This window comes from Gavialis gangeticus, unplaced genomic scaffold (assembly GCF_001723915.1).
Source record: "Gavialis gangeticus isolate Ggan-Ray unplaced genomic scaffold, GavGan_comp1, whole genome shotgun sequence".
In the NCBI taxonomy this organism is placed as follows: Eukaryota; Metazoa; Chordata; order Crocodylia; family Gavialidae; genus Gavialis; species Gavialis gangeticus.
Genome location: NW_017729006.1, coordinates 4,223,683 through 4,231,862, shown reverse-complemented (window position 1 = coordinate 4,231,862; position 8,180 = coordinate 4,223,683). Strand labels below are relative to the sequence as shown.

General features: G+C 41.8%; 1 protein-coding gene across 1 annotated transcript in view; it reads left to right on the top strand.

Annotated features, from left to right (window-relative positions):
* The window catches only part of THRB (thyroid hormone receptor beta), a 288,958-nt gene that overhangs the window by 18,398 nt on the left and 262,380 nt on the right, over positions 1-8,180 (top strand). The window lies entirely within an intron of this gene.

Genomic DNA, 8,180 nt, shown 5'->3' with positions numbered 1-8,180 from the left:
TTGTTGTTTTGTGTTTTCAACTTATTTTTAACCGTACTGGAAACTGGTCACATCTATTTAAAAAAACAAAACAAAAACCTGGGAGCCCTTTATCTTACTAAAAACTATATCGGAAATATACTTAAGTGTTGTGTTTAACTGTAGCCAAGAAGAAAAAGAACAATGACATGCAAAGAGTAAAATCTAAATAAGACAGAAACAGAACATAATTCTGAATGGTCCTGTAGTCTCATTCATTCTGCTTAAGATAATATGGAAAGTAGAAAACCAGATTTTTTCGCAGTAGCTCAAAGGTACTTTATTTTACTGACTTCTGGTTGAGGTGAAAATCTAACAGATAGAATCTATTTGAGGATTTAGGAAATTGCATGAAGTAGCCCAGGTGTGACTGAAGGCTCTAATTACAGCTTTAGCAATTGCTGAACTTAGTTATTGAACTTAATTATGACACTGGGTGCATCTACATGTTCATTAATGCGCAGTGGTTACTACTCATTTCATTTAGTTCTTGTATAATCAAGTACTAAATAAATGCACAGCAATCAGACTTACTGTGTAGTAGCGCCGGTGATCATGTTGTTAGTGACCCTACTGCTCAGTAGCCTAATAATACTGCACAGTAGCTTATTAGCACTGACCGTGCTGTGACACGGTACTATGCAGGTTTTGTGCAGTCTGACTGGTGTTCTGAAAGGAGTAACAAAATGACCAGTGTACTGAGGGGAAATATACAATGATGGATTGAAAGAGAAAAATGTATGTTTTATATTGCAGGAATATATTTTGTGTACTGTTATGATAAGTTTGAATGCCAAGGGTAGAGAGGTTTTATTTTGGGTAGTGCATTAAAGATCCATGAAGAAAAGTAGAATGAAACTGAAGAAAAGGGAAAATTAGGCTGAATGTCAAGAAAAACTGCGTAATGTTGAGATGTATTAGGTTGGTGAAGTCTCCCCAGGAATAACATTGGAATAATCTTCTAGGACAGTGGAGTGGAAGCCGTATCACTTTGAACGTTTAAACATTTGGTGAACAATAGTAAAAAAGCATGCATTAAAGGTAAAATCTGCCCTGTCAGGAAGATGAACTGGATGAGCTAGCAGCCAATCTTCAGCTTAGAGCAGGATTCAGATGAGGTCTAAGGGTCTGATTCAGGGACCATTGAAGTCAACGGGAAGGGTCCAGCAAATGTCACTGAGCTTTGGATCAGACCATAAGGTATGTTTGTTTTTTGAAAATGTAGTAATACTGGATTTTGTCTTTGTCTACATAGACAGGCAGACGTAAGCCATATTATAACTCTTCATCCAGAACTGAATTTATCAAGGGTTGGTTTTGTAGATAGGGCCTCGGGATATAGTCAAAGAATTCTTACTCATCCATCTTCTGAGCCAAGGGAAAGCTTCTGCTGTTGCTTTTTCAGTGTTTTCTCTGGCTCACACCACCTGGTTTCCAGTTGCGAGATGGATATAATTAGCCTTTAATTATCATGTTGTATTTCATCTGTTCCTTTTGTAAATCCCCAAAATGTCTAGGCTATCCAATTAACATACACTGAGACTTTTGTCCCTAGTAGAGAGTTGAGAAGCAGCTTTTCCAGATAGGAACTATCCCTTTGCCTACCAGTTTTCATGATGCATCTCATATGCTGTAGTATATTCAGTGAGAGGTAAAATACTTTACCCCATCAATTAAATATTCTCAGTGACTGGTATAATATTGTACTTCATTATATGATGGAACTGGCTGCAGTTATGGAGTACATATTCTCCATTAAATGTAATTCCTTAAATCCTATTCTCCCCCTAACCACAATATTCAACTTTAGAAACTAATTGAGAGGTTTCAAGTACGAGTTAGGCTAATCCTTTCCTAGTGAGTAGCTGTTATTAAATCAAAATTATGTTGGTATATTCAGTCCAATGCTGGAAACTAGCTTAATGGCAACAACTGACAAGGCAGGATTAATAACAGTGAGCATTTTTTATGCATTTTCAATAATTTACTTGCAAATTATTATTTATTTAATTATTAAATTCTGGCTTTTGTTTTAGGCTGCAAAGGACACCAGCAAGTACATGACATCTGTAGGAAGGAATTATAATCTGAAGGGCAAAACAGAATAATATGCGGAAATCTAGAGGCAGATTCTGTTTTAGAATAGAAACATATGGGTTTTAGGAAAGCTTTTTGGATTGTGGAAGGAACTGTAAAAATCTACCCTTCATTCTGCCTTTATACATTTTCCTGGCAAGAAATGGAAGTTGATGGTATATCCAAAACTCTATGCTAGTTAATTTTTAATACTACTTTTTTGCTTCATTGAAATGTTATGAATGGATTTGAAGTGCATGGTAGCAAATGGCCCGACAGCATGGGTTTTAGCCATGTACATAACTTTGCCTTCATTGATAATGGAAGGCATGAGCCCAACTTGCTGGGCAAAAGCCTATTAAAATCAGAGAAAGCATTTCTGGTGACGCGAGTAGGCTTGGACTTTCATAACAGGCACTAGAGTTAAGAATGATCTGCTTGTCCCTAGCCTATTAGCCCTCATCAAACATTACACACAAACTGGTTTAAGTCATCAGAAACTGGTTTATACGTGTAACAGAACAGACTGTCAGTGCACATAAACCAGTTTGAAAGTGGCTGAAACCTGTTTGAGATAAACCTGGCTGAATGTAGTATCAGACTTAACTGATTTGCATCAGACTGGTTTATGCAATGTCTGTCCCAGACCCCTTTCTGTTTTAATTTAAACCCGAGTCCCCCAGCATCCCAGATGCTTTGCAGCCCTGGGTGGGGCGCTGTGCTCCAGAGCAGGGCTGGCTCCGCCGCTCTGCTCCTGACTGGAGCTCTGAAAAACTGTAGGCACAGTGATGTCTGCCTAGCTTCCTCCTGCCCCCCCCACTCCCTGTTCAAGCAGGGATTCCCCCCCATCCCTGCTCCCTCCCCCAGCATGGACCATAGTCAGCATGTGGTATGCTAGCTAATACTGAGAGGTGTCTGTGTAAGGCAGACAGGACAAAGGCAGACAGGACAGTGTCCACTCAGGGCTTTTTGGAACTAATCAACAGGTCAGCTGAATGTCCCTCTGTTCCTTCCATGGAAAAAGTTGTTTAAGAAGAGCTTCAACTAATGGGAGAGGCTTTTGTTTTGATAGGGTGCTAAATGCTCTGATATCAATTCCCTGTGTAACTCCCTGCTGTGTAACTAAATGCTGGCTCCCTTGTTGGTCAGGAGCAGGGAGGGGGGGGAGCCCCTCCCTAAGAGCATCCTGCTGGGGCCTGGCCACACCCTCCTCAGCTCAACACTGTGGCAGGGAAGGGAGGGCCGCTCTAGCACCCCCCAGCTTCTAGTCTGAGCCACTGCAGGCATGTGCCTGCATTTCTTCAGTCCAGAGGGGATGTTTGTGCATATGCAAATCAGTTCAGCCTAGCCAGATTAAACTAACCTGCAAAGATTGAATCAATTCAGACTCAGGCTTTTTGCATGTCTGTCCCTAGCCATCGAGTTTCTGGTATCAGTAGGACTGATGTGATTATGTGCTGTCTGAGATTCTGCTCACCGCTGTGTTGACTGGTATAGTTCTGGAAACATCTGGCTAGAGATGCCTAATGGTTTTAGATGAATGAAGGAATGAAACCTGATTCTCACTTCTGTTCTAAATCAGTTTTTGAACACAGATCTGCCATGGTCACTAGGCCAGATTGTAACAGTATGCTAAAGAGGGGAAACATGTATGGCTTCATACTTGGTCTGGGTAATCCCAGCTTCTTTTTAAGAGAGATAACTGTAGCAAGTATGAAGGGCATCTCATTAATAATAGTTATATTAATTATTTAATGAGTCTATGGTGTTTGAAGGCAGTAATGTTCAAAGTGTTTTAATTAATGTGGGAGACAGGAGTTCAAGGCCAGAATGGACCATTGGGCCATTTCATCCAACCTTGAAAGTCCACTGAAGTAGGTATTTAATTGCTCATTTTTGCCTTATTATTAACAATTAAATGGGATGCCTGGGTACTTATTTACATGTAAATAGTTGATGTCTTGGTTCATAGTAACCTTCCTGGGTTTTTTTTAAGATTTGGAAATAATTTAAAGCACTTTATATGTGCAGTGAGAGTATTTTTATGTGCACTTTGGGTAGACACTGAAGTTGACCTGCTATCAAATTTTAAAGAGAAGTGATATTTTTGGAGCCATAAGAAAATGCTGATGTAAAATTTCTTTTTGTATGTCTCTCATGGGTGGCCACAAATTCCTTGCGTCCAACTCACACTCCACACCCTATTCATTCTTTGGTACACAAAATGTTGATCCTTTTTTTCTTTTTTCTTTAAACCAAAGTTAAACAAAAAATAAATATATTTTAGTGTCTGCATCCCAGCTATTTAATCCTGTTTTGTAACTTACTGAGTACATCTAAGTGACTATTTTTAGCATTTTGATTTGTAAAAAAGATTTAAAAGATTAAGGGGTGTGTCCTCAGGTAGTTGGAACTATGACAATTTATATTACAGCAGTGATTCTCATGTGCGGTTCTGCGGTTCTCTGGGGTGCCTTGAGATCTTTTCAAGGGTGCCTCAGGGTGCCACACAATGTTAGTACTGTTAATCATGCAAATGTGGTTCATACGATAAACCCAGAGATTTCACATAAGAATCCATAATGTCAAAAATATATCTGACCTGCTGTATTTTTCTTTTTTGCAGCAGCAGAATTGCTTTATTATTTTTCTGCAGTCAAAAAAACAAGTGAAAACTAAGAGCTGGTATTTTTGAGGAGTGCCTTGAGTCTAAAAAGGTTGAGGCCCACTAGGGACACTGCAGCTCCATAGATTTCATTGGAGCTCTGATATTTTTTTCCCCCTGAACTCTCTTTGTTGATGCTGCTCAATTACGTTATACTGCTGCTGAAAACATTAAGATTTCCCTGTTTATTTGTGTTCCTTGTATTTAATGAAATCTGTTTTCTTCTTGTGGATCAGAAGGTGCCTCTGACTATACAGTATCTTAGTAGAGAATGAAGGTGATATGAACTGGCATTTATGTACCCTCTGAGGTTTTGAGCTGACATCCTATCTCTGCTACTGCTACATATTTCATTTACTATTTCTAATCTGTAAGTTTTTACTTTCCATTCAGGTCTAATGAAACAGCATTTTTAAGACTGCCTTACCCTACAAGCATCTCCTCCTCTCAGTGGTGCAGATCTTTTTTGCAGTCTGTTTGCAGAGTCTGTTTAGAGCAGGCGTGGGCAAAATCCAGCCCGCAGCAGATTCCATTTCCCAGCAGCTGCTGTAGCAGTAGCTTCTTCTGGCTGCTGGTGCCAGGCCCAGCCCTGATGCCTGGGCACCCTGGCCCATCCATCCCACACTCACCACAGGGAGCACGACCTGCATGGGCAGGGCCAGGAGCGAGATGGGTGGATAGGGCTGGAGAGACCCAAGATACTGTGGTGGTGATAGCGCAGGGCTAGAGCCAGGGCAGAGCTGTGATCCGTTGTCCACAAGGCCCTGTGACAAATGTGGGTTCTGTGGGCAGGGGCATGCAGCGAGCAGATTGCAAATCTGCCCTGGCTCTGGCCTAATGCTGTCACCACTGCAAGATCCCAGGTCTCCCCGCCCCGGAGCAGCTCCCCATGTAGCTGCACGTCCTGCCCACACTACTTTCTGCTGGTCTCCATGGAGACCGCAGGAGTGTGGGGGGGACCCTGACAGCATGGGGTCAAGCCCCAGTTTTGAGGCCCCGTGCTGTCTTGGCCCCACTGCTCCCAGGTTCTCATGGAGAAGGCTGGGAGCTGTGCAGCCAGGGGCTGCTGGAAAATGTAGTCTGGCCACTGGCTGGATCTACCGCTTTGCCCACCCCTGGTCTAGAGGCTAAAGATCTGGCAGGTAAGGGTATGAGAAGCTTCTGTGCCTTTGATCTAAGCTGATGGGCAGTTAACTCTGCTGAATCTCTATCATGGGAAAGGTTCTCTAGGCAAAAATTTAAAAAGCCATTTGTGATTAGAGAAGCCCTGCAAGCAGAGAGTAGTAAAGAGGGCACTTGGGACAGTGTTTATCCCCCTTTTTTTTTTTTTTTCTTCTTTAAAGGAAGAGAAAATAATTATGGTTACTGAGACATCCAAGGAAGTCACCTGAGGAGTGGAAACACCAAGGGATGGCTGAATGTACAAAAAGTGCATTATTCTTGATTGGATACCCAATGGAAACTGTTTGAAGTGTCTCTAGATAGAGCTCATGAGAGAGAATATCCAAGTTCTAAACATGGAGCTGGAGGTGATAGTAAGTTCAGATACAGACTAGAGGACATGATGGAGGAGAGGGAGCTGAATGGAAAACTCAAGATCTGCAGACACCAACTAAACAGGACCTGAAGGGGCGATGAAGTTGATCATAAGGACAAAGGCATTATGGTTGGCTGTGAGGCGTTGGAAATGTCTGGCAACCATTGATCCTTCTGGATCCTGGTGTATGTGTGAAAGATCACTCAGACCTCCAATGCATATGCCTTGGCAGGAGTTTTTGGAGGAGTGAAGCCTACCCAAACCTTCCATCTCCCCTTTAGGCCACTGAGACAGAATCCAAAGGCCCGACTGAGTCCAGACGTATGGTGCATCCATGGTTATATTTGTATAGGCATCTGGGAATTAAACCCAGGTCTTCTGTGTGGCAGACAAGGATTCTACCAGTGAACCACAGGGGACTCCAGGGATGGAAATAGACATGACCATAATCAAGATGAAAGGAAAATTCAACCAACTTGATTCTTTCAGATCAGGATCACTGAATAATTTTTATCCCAGAATACTGAAAGAACTGGCATATAAAATAACAGGTCCAATAATCAGTTTTCTGGGCTAAGGAAATGGAATTCATGTAACTTTATCTGGATTTCAGCAAAGGATTTGATTCATGGCCACGTGAGAAATTGGAAAGTTGGAGGAAGTTGGGGAGTAGTGCAAGAATTTTATATTGCCAAGGAACTAAAGGGGATACAAAAAGTTCCCCTGAAAAAGGAAGAGGCAAGTTAGTTACAGAAATCATTAGGGGCCTTTGTACATGCCATGCATTTTGCCTTTTCTTGCACTGCAGTTGCATGACTGTTTGAACAAGCGGGTTTTCCGGACACTTTAAATGTCTTTCTGGTGCATTAAACTAAAACTCCTCAGATGTAGTTTAGTTTGGCTTACCAGGAATTAAAGCATCGCATCCATGGATTCCTTGCATGCAAACACAAGGGCACTCAAAGATATGTAATGAGCCTCTTTGTCCACCAGAGGGTGGGACAAATTTTTTGTAGTTCACACCTTTGAATTGCTTCTGCTTTTTTTTTCTTGTGTGGTTTGCCGGCTCCCTGCTTCCATAGCTGCATGGAACAAGTGGTAGTTTGTTTGTTTGTAATTGGCTATATACCATATTTACTCAAATACAAGACAAGGTTTTTTCCCTGCTGTCAGCATGGTGGGGAGGGGCGGGAAAGCCCTTCATCTTATGTTTGCATACAAGAAAGCCTCATTACATTGCCTATCTTTAAACTGCTGCCAAAAGCAGCTTGTGCTCAGTAATGGAAGCCAACCATGTAGACAACACTGAGCATGATAATAAAGCACATGACCCATGTTAGGCAAACTTCCTTAAAAAAAAACAAAACAATTCAGTCGATGGAATTTGAAACGCAACTGATTTGGCTTGAGAGAAAAAATTTCAACCCCCCCCCCCCCATAGCATAGTCTGTACTGTGTGTAAGTAGGTACCAACGTGCTGTTTAAAAGTGTGTCTGTGGAGTATCTGTGCTAAAACTTGCAGCAGTTTCAGAAAAGGCAGACTGCATCAATTCTGTATGAACTAAGTTTAAAGAGAGTGAAAATGATGCTCCAAAGTGATTATTCTACAAAAATTCTTCCAAGTCCCAAATGTTAACATGTCTGGAGATGAATGGCAATGCAAACTAGCCAGTTACCTTCTGACTAGAGGTGCACCGATACATCAGTCCGATTATCGGATCGGCACCAATATAAAGAAAATTGATTGTATCGGAAATTGGCCTGATGTGGCCAATATTTTGGCCAATAAGTGTCCTGTGCATGCACACAGCCCCACCACAGCACGTAGTCAGCAAAGAGCACAGCTTGGCAGCTTGGGGAGCTATGTGCAGCTGGTAAGCCTGT